The 22,702-nt window shown below is 42.0% G+C and overlaps 1 protein-coding gene and 1 long non-coding RNA gene across 6 annotated transcripts in view; both read right to left on the bottom strand.

The window, feature by feature from the left end:
* Nucleotides 1-22,702, bottom strand: part of Setbp1 (SET binding protein 1) — a 349,334-nt gene that overhangs the window by 281,649 nt on the left and 44,983 nt on the right. The window lies entirely within an intron of this gene.
* On the bottom strand, nucleotides 1,296-6,355 carry LOC125363888. The gene is made up of 3 exons (XR_007213375.1): nucleotides 3,023-6,355; nucleotides 2,272-2,835; nucleotides 1,296-2,051 (listed from the first exon to the last, which is right to left on the bottom strand). It is a non-coding gene; the product is annotated as an uncharacterized LOC125363888 (long non-coding RNA).

The following is a 22,702-nucleotide window of genomic DNA, read 5'->3' as shown; positions in this document are numbered from 1 at the left end:
CAAGTGCACTCATTTTTCCAGATGACACAGAGATACTCATTGGTAATCAGTCAAACCCACAGTCGTCACTACTCAAGTACAGAAACATGCTACATTGCTCTCTACTCACTGGAAGATTCAAGTATCTACCAGAAGGTCATCCAGGTCATTCCACAAGAAATGTCACACTCCTTCAATGTATTTCTGTGGTTGAGCTATGTGTTTAGCCATGTAAACTTTACACTATGATCTAGAGATAACTGTCCTGGCCTCTTTCAGTATGAAGAAGATACTCTGCTATAAACCTACTCAAGTCAATGTTCCGACAAATAAATGATTGAGAGCCACTAAGGTCTTCCAGTTTCTTGTGCTACAATTGCTATGTCAGATAGACTGGGAAGGCAATTTGTTGAATAAGAAAAAACAAAATAAACAGATGTGGTGTTTTTTCTCTCTGTGAATATTGATTTCTCTTTTCCTATACTTAGAAGTTGTAGCCTGTTACTATTGACTGAAGCTTTCTCCCCATATTCATATGTTAAAACTTAATAATGTGATGATATTCAGAGATGGGCATTTGGGAGCTCACTGAGGTTAGATTAGGTCATGATGGTGACAACTTCATGAGGGAATTTGTGGCTTTCTAAGAAGAGGAAGAAAAAGATAGACTCCAATATGCTAGGGCCTAGTGAGAAGGTAACTGTTAGCCAAGAAGACAGCCCTTGCTGGAAGCAAATCCACCAGCACCTTGATCTTGGGCTCTGTAGCTCATGCTATAGAGTTGTGAGAAATACATTTCTGTCTGTCAAGATCATGCAATCTATGAATTTAAAAATAGCAGGCCAATAGGAGGTCAATATACCTGCTTGTTTTCCAAAGAAACACAACTCCTACTTCCAAGTGCCTGGCATTGTAACTGCAGATGGAAGAACAGAACCAAATTACAACAAACAAAATAAGAAATGGGAGAATGAATCAAACAGTCTATCCTGGAATAACTATAAATAGCCACAAAAATAGAGACCAAAAACCCTATATGATCAATGGCAAAAACAGTGACAGAGGAGTGAAGAAAACGTGAATAGGAAGCAAAGGAAAAACAAACAAGTGCAAACTACTCCCCTTACCAATAACTTCTCTCTCGTTTACTTTCCCTACTTCTAGCTCTCTGCCCCTTCTCTAGAACCTTCTCCTGATGATAGGTAAATAGTAAGGTATTTTAAACTTGATAATGTGAATATAGCTTGCCCTTTACACTCATAGTCGCCAGTCTTGGAGAGCAGAGCAGCGGGGCCATGCAGATGGCAAGCTCAGCTCTCCCTTCCCCTCCTCCCTTCTTTCCCTCTCATGTCTACAGTTTGCACAGACTATACCCTAAAAAAAGGAAGAAGCAAACAAGGCAATAATACAAACACCTATGCTATGCTATGCCCTGTAGGGTCATTTGTTAATTGATAGACACTCCAATAATGCTCAGATCATTCTATCTCTTGCTGACTGCCAAGTACCAGACTCATCCATGTGTAAATAGGCTTGCTCATGCCTATTCCCATTCTTTCCCCACTAGTTTCACCATTACCATAGCCATACTCCTGTTGGCCATCATCAAGGCCCACTGCAAATCCCACTTGCCCCAGGACACCTTGTCCAATCCAACTAACACACATTTATCTAGGTTTTACGTACAACATTAACTTATAAACGTATCTAGTGTTACTTTAAGGAGCTTTCATAACTCTGCACTTATGGTATGCTAGCTAGGTCTCCTCAGGTCAGGGATCATATCTTCTCTTCCAGTCTAACCTCACAGAGAAGAATATGGTAAAATCTGAATAAACCCAGGATGTGAAATTCAGAAAAATTATGTTTGTTACAATTTCCTAGGTCCATACCCACATCCATGCAAATCTCATGTCATATTATGTACATGTATACAAATAGCATAATGAATCCCACTAAAACTATTAGAAAGGAGAGATGAGGAAGGAAAACGGTTAGGAAAGAGTAACAAAGATGGGGTGAATTTGATTAAAGCACAGTATAGGCATGTAGGGGAACATCACAATGAAAACCTTTTGAACATTTTTTTTCTGTCAGTCCTGGGCCTTAAACTCAGGGCCTAAACACTGTTCCTGGCTTCTTTTTGCTCAAGGTTAGCACTCTGCCACTTGAGCCACAGCACCGTTTCTGGCCGTTTTCTGTATATGTGGTACTGGGGATCCAAACCCAGGGCTTCATGTATATGAGGCAAGCACTCTTGCCACTAGGCCATATCCCCAACCCAATGAAAACCTTTTGTTCAACTAATTTATGCTAATAAATTATGCTGATAATAAATTATGCTGATAGCTCTAGTTACACGGACCCTAAAATGCTCCCCACATCTGTACACTGATATATAAGTTCCAGTATCCAAAGTGAATCTATAATTCTTAGGAAATGAATGTTTGTGCTTCCCAAAATTGTCATGTTGAAGCCTTAATGACCAATATGATGATTTTAGGAGAACTAAACTTTGGGAAACAACTGGTTTTGATGAGGCCATGAGAGTAGATTCCTTGCAATTGGATTAGTGTCATTAAAAAAAAAAAAAAAAAGCAGAGGATAGCAGAACTTCAACTGCTAGAGTATATAGATCAAAAATAACCATCTCCAAACCAGGAATAGGGACCTCAATAGGGAACTCAATCTGCTGACACCTAGGTTTTCAACTTCCCAACATCTAAAACTGGGCCATATACGTATCTGTAGCATAAGCCACTCAACTGTATGACTGTTACAACAGCCAGTTCTATACAGAAATCAATATCTCATGGTCCTCTTCATCAATTTTCCTCCAAAGCTAGATATTACCAACTCAACATCTTTTTTTTTTCCAAATTTTTATTATCAAACTGATGTACAGAGAGGTTACAGTTTCATGCATTAGGCATTGGATACATTTCTTGTACTGTTTGTTACCTTGTCCCTCATACCCCCCTCCCCCTCCCCCTTACCCTTTCCCCCCCTGAGGTGTTCAGTTCACTGACACCAAACAGTTTACCAACTCAACATCTTGTCATGACGCTTGTAATCTCTGTCCTTTGAGTCTTCACCCAGGTTCACATTGTCCATGGAACTTTCACTTAATACCCTACCCATTCCCATTCAGTCATCCTTATTCATTGTGAGCTCAAAGCCACAATTGGCTGCAGGACTCACTGGCTACTTGATCATACACTGGCATGTCATGGAAGGCTGGGAACAGATGGAGAACGAACTCATATGGTTATAAAACTTGGAAATTGTAACTTTTGTTCATTTCTGTATATGCACTGTCATGTCCTGAGGATTCAAAGATGCAATTTTTTCACTCCCAACATCTCTACAAAAATGTCTTCATAGCATATGCCATCTTAGTTTTGATTAGTCTCCATACATTGGTCTTTCTGCAAAAATTGCCAGCTCTTAGAAGACAAGCTTCATTCATTACCTGAGTTTTCCTTCATTTGTCTAGCAAAGGGACTGTGAGCCTTGCATATTTTCTTGCTAAAAGAAGACATCACTTCCTTGAAACCCAATATACAGCTCCACATCCCAGAACCTGCACTTCCCAACCACTGCCTTTATTTTGCAAAGAAAGAGATGTGCAGATAGCAGCCCAAGCCTTGAGTGTGATGGGTGCTGAAGGAGTTTAATCCTTGATTTTTTCTCTCCTACAACAATCTGTAATTTTCAAATTGGAGGCATACACCAGCTTTGCTGCAATTTCTTTCTGAGGAGGCCAGAGTATCACTTGATCTCTGTGCTTCAGCTTCTTTCTTGTAAAATGGGTCCAATTACATTTAACTCTGAAGACAGGGGCAATGAATGAAGTAGAAGTGAAGAATAGCTTATAAATGTTGCAAGGTCGTGAGTGTGATGAAGCACCTGCCTTGGGGGAGTGTTGCTTTGACTATGGAAAGTGGGAATGAGACTTACAGAGCCTATGTGTACTTCTCTCTGTCATCACTGTTCATTATCATGATGCCTCCACATAATAACCATCCCAGAAAGCTCTCTGCTGACACATAGGCAGCCTCTGTGGTCATGAAGAAATGGTGAGGAGAGACGATAACAACAACAGAAGAAAAAAAAAAAAAAAACCAGCATCAGCACTTGAGAGATACTTGTTCATCTCTTTTCTCCATCAGCCTATGTGTCTACATGCATGTCCTCCCACATGCCCAGGCAGCAAGGAAAAAAATACACCTTGTTACATGATCCATCCTGCATGGCCCGATAAATAACAGACACAATCTAAGTTGCCAAAAGCAGCTTATCAAAGGTTGATCTTTATGGCCTGGATCCAAGGCCAGGAATACCATACCAATGAGGTGGAAGCAAAGTGAACTCTGGACACAGTGTCTTTTTCCTGTGCTGTAACTAGGATGTGCACGCATGGACATGCACATATGAACACAGTGGTTGCTGAGCACATATCAACTTCTTGCCCAGGGATGCCTTGAGCAGTCTTAGAGGAAGCACATAATATTGATCACCCTCTGCAAACCCATGGCCTCTTAAGCTACCTGAGATTTAAGCACAATCAGAGACCATCCTGACTGTTTCTTAAGAAATGAAATGAAGTTTAAACTGATAAAAACAATAATGCTTGTTCTCCTAGTTTCCTCTTGTCTTGCTTCTCTGGAAAAGTAAACCACTGTTCATATGGTTATTCTTCTATTTCTTTTAAGCCTGTATTTCTAAACTTGGTTTTTCTTGATTATTAAGTAACCAAGTATTTCTTTCCTTCCTTTTCCTTCCTTCCTTCTATTCTTTCTTCTTTCCTTCCTTCCTTCTTCCCTTCCTGCCACCCTCCCTTCTTCCTTCACTCCCTTCCTCTTTCCCTTCCCCCTTTCCACCTTTCTTTTTTCCTTCCTTCTTCAGGAGTGGAGGTAGGATTAATACCACTAAAAAGAGCTGATGTTTCACAAAACTGACTTCCCCAGTCTTTTTCTTACATGATGTCAAAGCAGGGCTGCCTCTCATCCTACTTAACTAGTCTCCCAGGGCAAAAAATAAAATAAAATAAATAATTCCAGGAAACATCTTTACAAAGATCCATTTACCCTGAAATCAGTGCCTCTTGGCCAGGGAGACTGTCTTTAAAGAAGAATTGGAATTGGATGTGAGGTCTAGGGAGAATTGGTCCAGCAGATATCAGCTTGTAACCTAATAAATTTGTAAAATATGGGAAACCCAGCAATACTTGGAACTCCATGATGTTCACTGCCGTATTAAAGGCTTTGAGATATCTCACTGCAAAGACATCTGTTTAGTTTTCTTAAACCAGGTGTTCCCCAATCATCTTGCTCATGAAATCTTTTGTAGCTTCTAACACCTCTTAACATTCTAAGTTTTGAGTTGCACAGACCACATATTGTAAGATGTGGACCTTCATTTTTCTCATGGGAAAAGTAAGAAACAGAGAAGGGCATTAACCAACTTAACCTCATTCATAAATAGCAATATGAAGCAGCAATAAAAAGTACACTGTGTTCTAGACTGGGAGGCAAGAACGTCTGGGCGGAAGTCCCTGCGTGCCTTTGACTGTCCTTGCACCGGCATTAACATCTCTCTTTTCTAGAGCTATTTTTCTTCTTTGATGAAAGGAAGAATATTTTCTTCTGAGGACTTCTGAAGCTCCTCTTGGTTCCCTCTTTCTGGGGTGCTGGAAGGCTCTAATACTTGCTATAACACCTCCTGGAGCAGGTTCCTTAAGTGTGAGTCTGCAGTTGTTCTAAATTTAAATCTTAAAAATTCCTAAGATTGTCAACCTACAAGGAGGAAAAAAATCAACAGCAAGAAGCCCGGTGGGCCATGAATGTATCCCTGGAAAGGAACATGTTGATGGAGACCCACCTTGAAGAACTTGTCTTTCCAAGGAGAGTACCACAGGAGAGGAGGGGCGGGGCACCTTCATGGTGCTGTCTAAGCCCTGGGAGCATGAGGCTTACATGCAGCTCAATGTTGTGCCAAGGTCTGTTTCTTGCCACCAGACACTGGGTCAAAATCCGAGACTATTTCAATGCTGTTCAGATGCATGGAGTGTATACATAGGATGTTTACCTGGCCCTCAACCTTGCCCTAAAGCAGAGGTTGCACACCAAAAAGAATTTCTAAAATTTTCTCCCATCTCATGTGCACATGGCTTTCCTAGTATTTTTGTTGTCACAAGATAATTGTCTTTATGAGGAAACACCCATCTGTGTGTTCTCACTGTGTCAATAGAGCATGGCTCTCCTAGTAACTGAGGGATAAGTGATTATTTCACAACTTGAATGCTGCTCAGAGTAAGAATATAATTATAAGAAGAAGAATATAAAAGCATCAAATATGTCTCTTGTTTTTCGTGTGTGTGTGTGTGTGTGTATGTGTGTGTGTGCGCGCATACACTGGGACTTGGGCGTGAACTCAGGGCCTGGGTTCTGTCCCTTAGCTTTTTTGCTCAAGGCTACTAGTTTTCCATTTGACCTACAGCTGAACTAGTGGCTAACTGGAGATAAACATATCATGAACTTTCCTTCCCAGGCTTGCTATAAACCTGTAATCCTCAGATCTCAGCCTCCTAAATAGCATAGGATTATAGGCAGGAGCCACTGGCACCCAGCTCAACTACGAATTAAACATCTTCATGTTTTGAGCATTAAGCATTATAGAGAAACAAAGATAATTCACACTTAGACCTGTCCTAAAGTTACTTTGTTGACATATACTAGTACAGTTTTGGCTATGTTACAAATATATTATCTCACTCTTCATGCTACCTCCATATATATGTATGTATATATATATATACATACATATATATATATTCAAATATATATATTCAAATATATATTCAAATATATTCAAATGTTTCTTTTCCTGTATTTCCTGTTCTGGGACAGAGCCTAGAGGCAATCACTGTTACTTAAAAAAAATAAATAAACAATGATAATAAGAGTCATTATTAAGATGAGACTCATTGAGTGTTCACCACGTGCTTGCCTAGCAAGGCTCTCAATTGGGAGCTATTATTTTATAAAACAGTGGCTATTCTTGAAAACAAACCCATGCCATTTTCTGTAACTCTACAACAGATGAGCTCAACTGCACACCCATAATGGCTTCCCTTTCCATCTTTGTCACCTCTCCTGTAATGCCCCATACTTTCACTGCTGTTTGTGCTGGTATTGTTGCCATCTCTTCTACATTGTCCTCTGACTCAACATGTCTGCGTTTGAATCACTCAAAACAGGTATGACAAAGCAACCCTCCTACTGTACATCTACCAATTCTTCCAACCTCAATCCAAACTCTGTGCATTCCTGGCATTCCTGGGTACATGCAAACCTTTCAGACGAGTGAAAATTGCCAGAGAATAAATGGACAACTACTGTGCTGCCCACTGGCTATGACTTGAATTCTACCCCCCCTCCCCCTCCCACAAAGTTCATGTGTTTGAAACTCAATTCCTTGAATTCATATGTTAATAGTATTTAGGAGGGCCTTTGAGAGATAATTAGGGTTAGATGGGGTCATGAGAGTCAGGTCTCCATAAGGGTACTACTGGCTGCCATTAGAGGAAGAGACCCCAGCTGGCACAGTTGCTCAGTCTCATCATGTGATACCCCCTGCTATGTTGTGATGTATCAAGAAGGCCCTCACCGAGGTAGAACAGATGTGGAGAAGCTCTTGAGCTGCCCATCCTCTAGAACAATGAGATAAATAAATTTCCAAACTTCATAAACTAGTCAGTCTCAGGTATTTCGCTCCAACAGCAGCAAATGGACTAAGGCATCAATCATCCAGGAACCATGGAATAACTGTGCTGGCATTGCTTCTTCTAAAGTACACTGGACTTCAGAATAATCCCACATTCCTTCCTCTAGCAGCCCTCCCTGAAGGTCTTCTCCCACTCAAGGCTAAGGCTGAGTCCTGCCTTTGATGTCCAGTCAACACAGCCAATACTTCACGGCTCCAGTCTTTGTCTTGATCACTGACTCTGAGCTTTTTAAGACTGGACAGATTCTCCATACTGCTTTCCCAACACCTGACTCCTCTGTCATGAGCAAGATAGAAGGTGCTTCTATTTAGCCAAATCCCTGATTTGCCGTTAGTTTATTTTGCACTACAAAATAGTTTACAAAATTGTTAAGAAGGGATGCCCTCTCTTCCTTTATGACACAATTTTGAAAAATATCAATGTACTGCATCGGAAGTAGCGCTTTCTATCAGAGAAAACACTCTTCTCTTTGATGATGAAGAAAGTGGGGCTTTGAGGAATCAAGTGACATGTCTAAGGTCACAACTAATCAGGGACAGAGCCAAAGCTATAACCAGGGTCACACACTTCTCAGTCCCATAGCTTTCCCATCTGCCCCCACCCCAGCTCAGGCATTCTATTTAAAAAAGAAACAAAGAGAATATATGTGTGCATTTATATATGTGTGTGTATACATATGCAAATGTGCATATATGCATACACAAATATATATGAATATATATGAATATAAATATAAACCTCATCCTTACAGAATATGAATATGAATGAATAGGAATCTATCCTAAGCATTTAAAGCGAGGGGTGGAGGCTCTGAGAGTTTCACAGGGGGAAGAGATTCCACCCAAGAGGGGGGCCCCACAACAGACAGCTGGTGTTTGGGTGGTAGTAAATCACCCTGAAATGAGCCTCTTCCGTGGGCTCAATGCGGCCCCCACAACAAAGGGAGGCCCAGCTTGCAGACGGACAGCTTGCCCGCCAGCCCCAGACTCGCATAACAGCTTCATTCAGGAGCCCCTGGTCCACACAAAAGCCCAGAAATCAATCCGACATCCCGCTATCCTGGACAATGCTCCGAATCTTCTCAGAATCGAAGCCGCAAATGAGGGGACAGCATTCAGGGGAGATCAAACCGCCAGCCTGCCTCTGAAAGGGAATACAGAAGGGGGGGAAAAAAAAAGAAAACCAAACACACACACACACACACACACACACACACACACACACACACACAGAGGGTTGGGCTATGCAGGCCGGCAACTCTCCCTCTGAGCAGGCATGGTGGCTGTTCTGGGCTTGGTGATACAATCTTGCCAAGGCTGCCATTGGTGTGGCTTTGAACAGTCTTTTTGCCAGTGCTGTTTGTCAGGGACTTGGTGTGTGACACTCGCCAGCAAGGCCTATGGATGCCACTTGGCTTCGGAGCCTTTGCCACAGCGCTCCATGGGAACTGCACCTCAAGCATTTCCCAATGGCTCTTGGGCATGTACGGTGGGGACACACACATTCATGTCCCTGCCAGAGGCCATGGCTTAGAGTATTGACAGGGGCTGCCCCCAGCCTGGCCTGGGGAACCCTTATCCTCAGGCAGGGCCCCTGGGGGTACTCATCTGGCCCATTCGGTGCCTAATCCCTTTATCAGCTGCTGAACATCAGCTGCAGCCTTGGCTGTGTGGTGGAGCTGGGGGGGAGGGGAGGGGCGGCAGCTCCAGCAGATGAGCCTTGATTGTGTTCTTGTCTTTTTCTGGGGTCATTGTTACAGCTCTGGGCTCTCCAAGTCCCCAGAGACCCAGGCGCCTGAGACCTAGCTCTGCCCTGGATATCAGAAATCCACCTACTCTTAGAAAAGCAGGTTCCCCAGCAATGACAGACTTAAAAATATGCTAGGGATGGCAGAATCAAAAATCTGACTGATCTGTGGAAATGCCAGGAGTGAGGTGCCCAAAGCATGTGCCATTAGATATGGCCAGATCTTTCTAGACATTCTAGCAACATAGCAGCCTCCACTTTGACAGTCTAAACAAGCCACCATGAGGGTTAAATAAATTTTGATTGAAAACAAAGGGCTTCCCCCTGGCAGGCCATTTATTGATGGCCCTACTTCCCTGCAGGACTTCTCAAGCAAGCAAAGGGAACACAAGGGTGAGAAGGATGAGGTGTGCCTATGAGGGCGGCTGTCCATGGATGCAGAACGAAAAGCAACATTAAACCAAGAGAAGACGGATGGGTAAAAGAAGGCTATGGGAGCACTAGTCTTCCCCTGACCCCTTATTTTTAACCACAGACAACTCTATTTTTTTTTCTCCTCTCCTTAATTTACACTGGACAAACTTCCTCCTGGACTTGATCTGCAAACAGATAGCAATTAACCACGTCACAGAAGAAATCCTGCCACCCCAACTGCCTTCATGGACCATTCTGCCAGAGCCAGACCCCTGAGCAATCTGAAGACTGGATGCCAGGGAGGTTAACTGGAGGTGAGGGGACTGAACCTTCAAAATTCAAAAGAGGGCACCTTGTGTTTTCAGTATAATGCCATTTCAACTGCTTCAACTGGCCAGTTATAATGAATCCAATTTCCTCCTTGGAAGGATCAGTTGTTGTTGTTTTTCTTTCCATTTTTTTTTTCTTTTTACCCTTCCCCTTTCCATTTTCTGCTTTTGTAGCTCACCTCCTCCAATCTACTTCCCTACAGGAGCCGAAATTAAACAAGCTCCCCATATGCCATGCTTCACTTGTTGTCTGTTCCCCTCTCCGCCATCTGGTCTATTTGCTCAGCCAAAGACAGAGGAGAGAGAGAGAGAGAGAGAGAGAGAGAGAGAGAGAGAGAGAGAGAGAGAGAGAGAGAGAGAGAGAGAGAGATTGAGAAAGGGGGTGAGGGAACAGAGAAGCAGGGAAGAAGCAGGGAGGAGAGAAGTGTGAGAGGGAAGGAGGGGAACAGAAAAAGGATGGGAGCAGGGAATGAAAGCAGGGAGGAAGAGAAAGAGAGAAAACACCAGGAAGGAGGGAGAGCCAGACACAATGAGGAGGCAGGGGTGGTGATGCAGCCTCTCCCATCTGCTCCTTGGCCAGAGGCCCGGATGGAGCAATAATGGAGAGCAACAGAACCAGTGATAATTAACCCAAACACAGACCTGTTTATTTAACCTGTTCAGATAGATCACTCCCAGGCAGCACTCTTGCAGTGGGCACTGGGACACACTTAGGGAGGCACCCTGGGGGCTGCTAAGGACACACAGACAGGCTGGCCCTCCTCCACAGACATGCTGGAGGTAACTGTATGCTTGGCTAGATGGAGGAGAGTAGAAAGAAGACTTTCTGAAAGAAGTCAGTAACCACTGCTCAGATCTTCAGGAAGGGCTTCTTTTGTCAAAGTGCCCTTTCCCCTGTCTATTATCATATGTCATAGCAACAGCTGCTCCTGGGTGGCCAAATGAGACAATATAGCTAGGCAATGAGCCACACTTGTCTTCTGTGTATCCTCCCCAGTATCTCTCTGCTAACCCATCTTGGCATAGGGAATAAGGACAGGAGAAAAAAACCCAGTCTACCTACAAGGCGTAGAGATGAATGTAAAATCACCCAGACTGCAGACATGTCCGTGAGCCTTAGGACTGCAATCACTGACATTGATGGAGGGCAGCAGGTGAGTCAGAAACCTAAAGTTCATGGCTTAGACTGCTCATTTTCAAGGCAATGCACTAGCTACCCACATAACCCCTCCCTGGGCTTTGGTTAACCTATTTAATGGGAACAGCAAGACTTGACCTCCCAAGATGTTTTAGTCTCCAGAAATTAAAATGTAAAAGGTCACTGTCATCTGTTCACAATTCCCCGAGTTAGGGAGGAAGAATGCAAGCCTTGAGCAAGACCACCAAGGCTACGATCTGTTTGAAATCGGCACTGTGTGCCACTCAAGTGAAGGGGGCAACAGCAGATTTGTGTGTACTGTACCCCCTGAAGCTTTGGCAGCTCCTGAAACTAAAGGACAAGAACCTTTTTCAGGATTGAGTGGCAGCAGACAGAATAGGAGTTGCGAGTCTGGGAAGTGGAACCCAAGAAAGCTGTTGGTGGAGCTCCGTGTGGTTAGCGAAGGAGTACACTGGTTGAGTTGAAAATAGGAAGCATCAGGGGTGGGTGAGGAGTTGGCAGGCACGGATTCCAAGTGGCTTCGCGCTTCTCAGTGCAAGCAATGCAGAGATAATGTGAACATGGCTATTTTCAAGCTCTGCAGCTGAGCTCCCTGCTCTCCCACCCCACACCTCCCACCCTGCCCTGCCAATTTGGCAAACCCTTTCTGCTGGCTGCTCTTATACCCAATATGTTGGGTTGCCTTAGCAACTAAGGCAATTATCTCCTTGGAGCAGATAAAACAATGACCGTCATAAATAATAACAGTAAGAAAGATGATGGTAAAAAAATAGATCTGAGGGTCATAGATTGGAATGGCCCCTAAAAAACAGGAAAACAGGTACTGATAGGGGAGGCAATGAAAGTTGGGCTCTTGCAGGACCTAGTCTTTTGTTTATCTAGAGGAAAAGACAGGAAACAGCCTTCCCTCATTACCCCACCCCCAAGCCCCAGGCAATCTTAGAGCCCTTTCTCATTTGCTATTACCATTCTCCTATCAGCCAGACCCAGAGCTTTCAGACCACAAGGAACATGAATTGTTTAATTGCTCATCTCCTCTCCAAATCATCCACTCCTCAAACAGAATCTAGATCTTTCAACTTCTTGCCCTTAGCTCAAGGCCTAGCATAATATATGTACTTCAAAATTTCACTAAATGAATACAAGTACCATACTAAACTGAATGAATGTCTGGCTTTTAACTTAAGGTTTCATTTTAAAATTTTTGGAATGCTTGTACACAGGGGTTAAAATTTAACATATATATTTCTGTGGATCATGCACCTTGATCAAAGTCACTCCTTTCATTATTCTCCCACATCTTCACCTACCTCTTTACCCTTCATATCAAGTTGCCACTTCCTCCTCCACATATATACATATATTAAGTATAATGACCACATTCATTCACCTTTCCCTTTTCCATTCACTCAACCTCTCCTGCTGGCTCCCTCTCTTCACATTTGAACTGTTTCACCTTCCTGATATTCATTTTGTTACACTGCTAATGATCCAAAGAGTTTTTACTCTATGGTGTTTCATGCCTGCATATACTATTTTTATACCCTGTAGGGCAGATAACGTTGAAGATACTTCTAGACCCAACACTCTATGATGATCCTACAATCTACTACCCTATAATCCAAGATATATAATAGAATTTCATATTTATAAGAAAATAGAGAGATAGGAATTCATATTTATCCAAGGATAAGTTTATTTTTCACTAAAGAGCTAGTCCATGGAATTCTGTGACTATAACCATCAATTGGAACATAACACTGAAGGAAAAACACAATCAAATGAGTATTAGATTGACAATGTAGCCAACAACTCCTACTCACCTACATCAAACATACACTCTTTCCCTATATTCTAAAAATTCCATCCCAAGAATGATGAAATTATATGTACCAATTAAACTCACGAGAGTTGAAGCAAAGCACACCCTATTCATTCATTCCCAATACCCCTAACAGATATACATAAAACAAAAACACTACAAAACAACAACAAAAAGATCTGAATTGCGTCATCTTGGCCCAGAAGGGCTTTCCATACCCTTTCCTTTCTATTTCACCTTCTTTTCAAGTATTGGTGACTCAACAGACACATGATACCTCCAAAATACATTCACATCCTATTATGTTAATAATAGTTCTTGAGGTGAATAGAGGAGGAATTCTTATTCCCATTTCAAAAATAAATAAAATCATGACTTCAAGTGTTAAGCCATGAAGAGAAGTGCCTGAAACCAGCTCTCTTGCCAGTATAACAGCCATAATGTACATACAATGTGCAACTCGGCCATTACTATAGAGCTAACTAGAAAACTTTGCAAAGCTGTCAATAAATTATTAGGCATATAACTGTTTCTCACTTCAAAATCCCAGAGCACACAGATATAATTCTACCACTGAATCCTTGAAGCCCTATTGGCCACTATCACCATTCTAGAATAATAACTAACATTGTATTGTCTCCAGAATCTAGGTCCAACAAGTGTGGATGCTTGACCTTAGCAAGTCTCTAGGAAGGTCCTCTTCCAGGCTGAAGAGGTGAGGTTCAAGAAACTGTGAGGACTCTTAACCAACAGGAAAACTTCACTCTCTGCTGACCTAGGCAAACATGTTTTTTGGTTCAAGTTTATTCACAGATTTCCATGGAATGGTCCTCACCTGAAACTGTGGGAGTCATGCGTTTTCCCCCTAACCAAAATTACGCTGTCAGTCTTCCAACAGCTTGTTAGACTCAGACCACACTTACTGACCACACTTACCCAGAGTATTGGTTTTGCAAATTTAATGAATACACATCTCACCATTTATCCATTTGACAAAAACAGCATAACCAAATTATCTTTTTCAGAGTACTTCAAACGTGAAGGGCATAAATCCAAATTCAGATATCACTAACAATGAGTGGTAGTTTTTCCAGGAACTCTAATGAATGAAAATATTTAGTCATACTCTTAACAGATACAACCAGTTCTACAAATTACAGCAAAAAGGATTAAACTGAAAGTAATTATTTTCATTTCAAGTACAAAAGATTGATTGAGAACAGTCACAGATCAAGGAGGTAAAGGCCAGGAAAGACTGTTTTCTAATGTTTGCTTAATCCAAGGTTATTAGTGCTACTAAAATGAGGTATGGTAGACAGAATACTGACTCACCAAAGATATTCAACATCTCAATCCTCACAACTTGTGAACATGTCATATTGCATGGAAAAATGGAACTGGGGCTGCAGATAGAATTAAATTGCAAGTCAGCTGACCTTAAAATAAGTAGACTCTAAGTGCCACTAGACACTTCAGGGTCTGAGCCTCCCGCAGTGACACACAGCCAGTACAGGACACATGGCCTTTAGCTCCAACAGTAGTTTTCACAAACAACTCACAAATGACACCAGGTGCCAGGTTCTCAGAAGAAGACAGAGACAGAATGAGCTTTTGCACATATGGCTATAGGTGTTCTTTTGGATGTGTGGATGACCAATCAAGTAACAAGCCCATATCATTTTAAAATGATGGACAATGGGTATATTGCTATTATCAATATAGCAAAATGGCAGAGCTAGGCAGAATGGCTCACACCTGTAATCCTAGCTACTCCAACAGCTGTCAGTTTTGTGTTGTTACATGTCATGTCTCATGTTCTGTTGCCCACTGTAAAAGGCCTAAGTAAACACAAGGAATACAGCTTAGGCTCAAAAAGGAACTGGTACTCTCTTAATGAAGATGGATAGCATTTCTGTTTATGGCCATCCCAAAAGACTAGTAGAGTAATCTTCATTTAGAAGTAAAAATGTTCTTGTCATTCTAACAGAGTACCAGCTGAGAATTACTAAAAGAGACTCCACAATGTATGATCTTTCCTCTTGCAGCCTTATATGATGATAGCAGCATATTCCTCAGGCTGGAATATTCAGGTGTTTTATGGGAAAGAAACTCACTGGAAACCAACCCAGAATACCTTTCCCATGAATCTCCCTGAACCCAGGAACAGTAGATAAGGAATACCTCATGCATGCTATATTTCCTTTGTGAATTAAGTTGTATCTTATATTTCCAATGAGGCAATGTAAGAGGAACCATGTGCATCATAGATATGATCCAGAGTTTTCTATATGGTTTGACACTCCTTATTCCCATATCAGAGAGACTTAATCATTTTCAGTACTTGTTCTCAGTATGCCCATTACTATCTACCAGAGTCTCTTTATCTTGGACACTGTCTGCCTTCTAATTTTCAGCCCTTCAGATGTCTGTGTTTTGGTTCCTATTCAGGTGAATTTTCACTTGCTAAAATGCACCAAGCTATTAATATCACAAAACAGTTGAATCGGAGTATTTAGATACATAAAGGAAATTTAACAGATCTGGTTCAGACCTCTAGTTTCTGATCATTGATAGATACAGTGTTCATTGTAAGGAAGAAACAACTAATCCCAGGAAATGCTATGACTTTCCCAAAATTCAGCTGCCCACAACAAGACAAGAAAGAATGGAATCCAGGTTTCCTACTTCCTACCACATCATTACCTGTGCCACATACATCATTCAGACTGTTCATCCCCCATGACGTACTCCACAATCCCATACTTCAAAACTGATAGGTTAAACCATAGACCACCTCCAACTAAACACATCCTCCAGCAAATCCCTGATGGTACACCTAAAACAAGTATTCCTTATGCCTTCTGTTTCAGGCTTTTGCAAATGGCTTGATGCAATTAAATTAGTTATTGTGTGTGAGGGTGTTACAGGGGGCCTTAAAGATTTTCCAATTTATCTCTTTCTTCTCCAGAGATACACAAATACTAATAAAAGATAGCCATGGCAGCTTATCTTATAGTCTGAAATCAGTTGTCAACATGCAATTATGTTCCCATCAAGGAGCATTTCTATGCATTGGTTGATGTTGGTCCCATTACCAGAGGCCCTACTGACCCCTCCCGACTTCCCAAAGCCTGATTCATCACCTTCTCAGTAGTTATTATAATCAATTTCCTTTCTGGTTGATCATCTGTATGTCTGAGAATTGTCACTATTGGACCATGTTTCAGAATCCCACCATTCGAGTTAAACTTTTCATTTTCCATAAAGGGAATATGTTCCCCAAAGGAAACTAAAGAATAGTCAGAAAAGAATGGAGAGCACATCAAGACAGGGTGCTATTCAAATTGGAATTGTTGCCAAACACTAGTGACTCATGCCTTAATCCTAGCTACTCAAGAGGCTGAGATCTGAGGATCCAAGTTTGAAGCCATGTGACTCTAATCTCTAATTAACCACCCAAAACGGAAGTGGAGTTGTGATTCACGTGATAGAGCACTAGCTCTAAGTGAAAAAGCTGAAGGACAGAACCCAGGTTTTGAGTTCAAGCTCCAGTAACAGGAAACACACACACACACACACACACACACACACACACACACACACACACACACACAATAATGGAGCTGTGATCTTACTTGATTTTGAGAGATCACATATAACCAAAGATTTGCACAGGTGAATCTTGAAGAACATGTTCAACAGGGCTCAATAACTCAAACAAAATTTCTCAACAAAAGCCTTACTATGATTTGAGGAAATGGATTTTCCAATACCTATTTTTATAATTAAAGAGCATCTCTGTGTGGATTTCTAGAAAAGTTTACAACTAACCTCAACACTTCTTACCTATTGGACAAAGACCTCCTTTGGAATGCAATACATTCCTGCATTTTTATAATCACCATAAAGATTCAATGAATACTTATCTATTGCTGGCTACATGCTAAGTGCTGTGGTAGAATGCCAATATATTAAACACTTTATCCTCCAAAGTGAATTCCTAATCCAAATAGGGGAAACCAAAATAAAAAATAAGACCAATAAATAATACTTAATTAGTCCAAAAAATGTAACAATTTTACACACACACACACTTGATACCAGTGGCAAATATGATCAAAGTTGAGGGGCAAAGAAGGTGTGAGCTGGAGAGATGAGAAGAGGATTGGATTTTCCACAGCAAGGCAACTACTAGTGAGACAAGGAAAGAGAGGAGGGAATTTAAGGTCAGAGTAATGTAAACAGAAGCATGGAAACGGGAATAAAAGTGTGGTTAGGGAGTGAACAGAGCATTCAGAAAGTGGTGAGAGATAAGTCTTCAAATAGCAGTTTGAACTGAAATTAGAAGCATCCTTGAATGCCAAACTTAGTTGTTGTTGTTTTTCACTATCTTTTTATGTCTTGCAAGAGGAATGGCATTTACAAGGGCCTAAGCAGATCTACACACAGTCTGAAAGTATACAAGACAGCTAGAACAGCAAACGGCTACTAAACACATGCAGTTTCAGAAAAGCCCAGGGAAGAAACTAAGATGACTAGCACAGAGCATGTATTTAACTAATAGTTCATGAATAACAAATACCCTCAATGACAAGGAAAAACTCTCCAATCATAAATGTCATATCTTACCATGACATCACATTTAACAGCACAGAGATTCTTATAATGACTATATCTGGTTTTATTCTATTATTTCCTTCCAGAAAAGATGTCAACACAGCAATACCTAGAAAGCCCTCTGGATCAGCTCTCTGGTTCACAGTTCCTGCTCCTGTCCCGCTTTACATCAATCAGTGATTTGTGCTCCCATCATCACCCTGAATTGTGGTAGAGAGAGGGAGATTGTCTGACCTAGCCTATCCTGTGGTAGATGCCCTCAGGGCCTCTTTGCACACCTCTGTAGATTCACAAATCATTTGCAGGACAATCAATTTCCTCATCCACACATGAAGCTGGTGGTGAGTTCAGAAGGGATGGAAGTGGGGACCTGCTGCTCTTCAATGGACAGGTACAGTGGCACTCTCAGGCAAACATCTCCAAAGCCAATTAATCGTTCAAATTTCCCCCGGCCATCATGTAATTCAAAGGCCACAATCCTGTAGATGGGGTACTGAAAGAGGATTCATATTTTCCACAAAAGGGGAAATTGAGGGTATTGTGGTAATAAAGGAGGATGTGGAACCAGCTTCCAAATGGCTTTTTCTGAATCTAACCCCTCCCCAAACCTGCAGTGATACAGTCAGTAAGACTGATCATGAGTCATGTGCATTTACATGGGACTGATGGCTTTAAGCAAAGAAAACACCAGTCTGCCTAGTGTGGGCATGCATTTGTGGACAGTGATGTGATACAAAGATGGAGAGACACAGTTCCTTGACTTTAATGTGGAGAGACAGGCTGGAAGACAGGTCTGTAGAGGTCTAACAGAACCGACAGGTCTTCTCTCAGAAGGCCAGAGAGTAGCTATCACATTTGGGACTTGTTATTTGAGCCATCATAGACGACTTTTCCACTGACAGCCCCAACTTCCAACTTAATTATTTACTTACTAGAGATTCAGCTTGGCCATGTAGGATGGAAATAGCAGGAGGTGCTGTGTAACTCAGATGGCCTGGTGTTCAAACAATACAAGAAGATACCATTCTGATCAGAGCCTGTTGGGTCCAAGGTGAACCATTTGTTGGGTGTCTTAAAATCTTCTAAGATCCCTACACTTCTCCAGATCCACTTCTAAAGCAAGACCTAAACAGATGTGTTCATCAGCTCCTGTGGGAGTTGCTTTTTTTCTGATTAAATTTTTTGGGTTTTGGCCCTACACCCAAATCCTAAGGGAAATGTGATTCTATGCTTCTGGTTTCTCAGGGTTTGAAATAATAGGTGAAAGGTGCTGAGCTGCTCGTAGGGCTGGGATAGGAGAGGTTCGCCCATCACTGTGAGCTCTGTTTTCTGGCAGTAGAACAGGTGTAGAGTTACACACGTGGGGAATGCAAGTGCCAGGAAGAGACCTGTAAGTGCCAGCCAAAGTAGGGAGGTCAATGCCTCCTTCTGTACCACCTCTTCCTGGAGACCAAAAAAAGAAAAAGAAACAAACCATCCCTTGGCTTCAAGTTCCTGAAAAAAAGAAAAAAAAAAACAAAACCTGACCTGCTCTTGTTTACTGTTCTATGAGGCTGCACAGCACTTCTTTGAAGAGAAATTTATTCCATTGAATTAAATACATCAGAAAGGCAGCAGTATATGCATCAACAGCTAAATAGGGCATGTGTACAGAGCACTTATCCTGGGTTGTATGGGTGTGAATAAATACAACATATAATGCAGTTGTTGCTGTCCAGGTGCAGGTGAAAAATAACACTGTGGATTTTGTCAAATGTCTTTTTACTTATTTATCTCTCAGGACACAGGCTTTGGGTTTCTTCCTTCACAGGATACCTGCTCAACATACAGGTTTCTGGGGCTGGGAGTTTATGAAGAAGGCAATGGGGCCTTTCCTGCAGCAGCCCCAGAGGTCAAATTGCAGTACTGTAAAAGAAAATAGGACCTCACAGGCTTGTTCTTGTTAAGGTTAAGTTCCAAGAATATCTACTTAGACACAGAGACCAGCCAATTCAAGACCCATAATAAGGATACACAGGATCGGGTACCTGAGTGGTAATCAAGTTTCTCAGTTCAGCTTTTATTCTAAACCTTTCATGCAGAGAGACACATATTTACACAAGCACATCATTCATCAAGTAGAGTTAGGCAGGATCAACACAAAACCTGAGAACATTCATTTCACACACACACACACACAAAAAAAAAAAACAATATGCAAAATGGGATAATATGGCGCAAGGAATAGAGAAACAGGTTCATGTACATAAAAACTGACTTTTACCAAGAGAAATCATCATAATCACTTGGATGATTCAGGAGGAGCATCTACTGTGAACAGAGAATTTTTTATTCCATGTTGTCTGCACCTGAGCCAGGTACGAAACATTATCCACAACTGAGGAAAGCTAGGCTGGGAGAGCACACATTTGTTCAGCAGCAGACACAGGAAGCTGACCAAGGTATGACTGGCTACCCATATTCAACACTGTATTAAAAATAGGAGGACATGCAGCATGTGGTACATATTTGTGTATGCCATGTGTATGTGTTTGTATGAAGAACTATGCCCCCTTTACCCGCCCCCCCCACTTTGGAGACAGTGTGGCTGTATCATCCAGGCTGGCCTCAGAGTTATCCTCCAGTTTCATCCTCCCAAGTGCTAAGACTGTAGTTATGTACCACTATGACCAGCTACTCCAGTTTCTAAAAGCAGACGATCTCTATTCAACCCAAGATACTGATCCAAAAAAGTAAAATACAATCAGTTGGTTTACACCAAACAGTTTTGCAAGTATTGCTTTTGTAGTCGTTTGTCTTTTTTTCCTGTGTCTCTCCATTTTGGTATTCCCTTTCACTTTCCTAGTTCTAATACCAGTATATACAGTTTCCAATGTACTCAGATAAGATACAGTGATAGTGCAGGTACAACCACAGGTACAACAACTCACGGGGGGAGAGGGAAAGGGGGACGGGGAGGGGGGAATGAGGGAGGAGGTAACAAACAGTACAAGAAATGTATCCAATGCCTAACGTATGAAACTGTAACCTGGGCTGGGGATATGGCCTAATGGCAAGAGTGCCTGCCTCATATACATGAGGCCCTGGGTTCGATTCCCCAGCACCACATATACAGAAAACGGCCAGAAGTGGCGCTGTGGCTTAAGTGGCAGAGTGCTAGCTTTGAGCAAAAAGAAGCCAGAGGCAGTGCTCAGGCCCTGAGTCCAAGGCCCAGGACTGGCAAAAACAACAACAACAACAACAACAACAACTGTAACCTCTGTGTACATCACTTTGACAATAAGAAAAATAAACAAAAATAAAATACATAAAAAAGTAAAATATGAAAACGCCATGCTAGGGATCACAGTTATTCTAGGGTAGATTTTATAGAGAGGAAGACAGAGTCAGGACCTCGGCTTTTAATTCAGGATTGTTCTACTTGATAGGCCCTAACTTCCCCTCATGGATTTCGACAACCTTATCTTCTGTCAGGCCCTTATCTTCTGTGGCCCTTATCTTCTGTCAGGAGCCCGTCAGTGGTGTCTTTCTTTCCTCGACCACATGGAAAAAGCAGGGTTTCTGTAGCCCCTGGAAATCCTGGATGGCCTCAGTGACTTGCTGGACCCACAATCGCCAAGTCAACCACGTGGAGAGGTCATATAGAGAGACAGAGGTGCTCAAGTAGCTCTAGCTGCTCCAGTCATGCTGATATTTCCAGCACACATGACAGTGCACCACTCAGATTTCCAGTCAAGAACCAAGGACAAGCCCAGAAAATTGCAGTGTCCTATCCTAGAAACTCCCAACTGAGGGTATCCAGGGGCAAACAGAAGTTACCCCATCCCAAACTGATCCCCAATAAGAGAGAGTAAGAAAGGAGCTATCATTTTAGTGCCACTAAGTTTGGGAATGCTTTGCTACACAGTAATAGATACCAAACTTTGACTCTTCTTCAAGGAATTCCTAGGGTGATCTTATCATCTGAACTCTGAGCCCATCTAAGCCTCTTCTTCGCTCCACTAGTGAGCACAGCTCTCCTCACTGGCCACCTCCTTGTCTCTCTTGGTCCAGTAGAATGATAAAAGAAGAGGCTCTGTAGAGAACCTTAAAGTAATGCAGGAATAGTACATATCAGGTGTCATATGCATGCTTCTAGATAGGAGGATGGGGTATATGACAACCTGTTTGACAGACAAGACTATATAGCTTATTGGCACAAGGAACGTTTCTTTAAAAAGAAGACTAGGGAAAGGCATGCATTATATTACATGAACAAGCAGGGCTTCTCTTTATCTCCTTCCCCCCACCCTCAGGAAGCATCTCATTTGCATATCCATATGGCAGCTCACAGGAAGTCTCCAGATCCTCCAAGGCTCTGTCTTTGCAGACAGAGTTCATTTCAGTTTACCTCCAAGGACCCTAGAAACTCTGACCTCTCCCTTCTCTAATGGCTTTGGATTGGTGGTTCAGCTTTTTTTTTTTTAATTCAATGTCTGTCTTATCATACTGACTAGAGTAAAATATTGGTTAAGGGCAGACCTGGCACTATTGTAAATAATTTCCCTTCAGACTCCATCGTCCCAAGAACAGAACCGAAGCTAACAAAGCCAACCTTACTTAATATGTGCCTGAGGAAATTCAGTGCCACCCATATACCAAGATCAGGCTGTATCCCAGCTTCAGTCCTCAGGCTTCTCTGCAAATGATCCATGATGTTTTATCAGGAGGGAGCCACACTTGATATATAGCTACACTTCACTCCCCAAGCATGCTTCTGGAAAGATCCGTTTATGCTACAGTTTCTGTGTCTCTTCCAAAAACTTCTGATCCCACACACTGAAAACATTCTCATAAGTCACATGGAC

The sequence above is a fragment of the Perognathus longimembris genome, chromosome 15, assembly GCF_023159225.1.
Source record: "Perognathus longimembris pacificus isolate PPM17 chromosome 15, ASM2315922v1, whole genome shotgun sequence".
NCBI lineage: Eukaryota > Metazoa > Chordata > Mammalia > Rodentia > Heteromyidae > Perognathus > Perognathus longimembris.
This window is presented reverse-complemented; position numbering and strand designations above follow the sequence as displayed.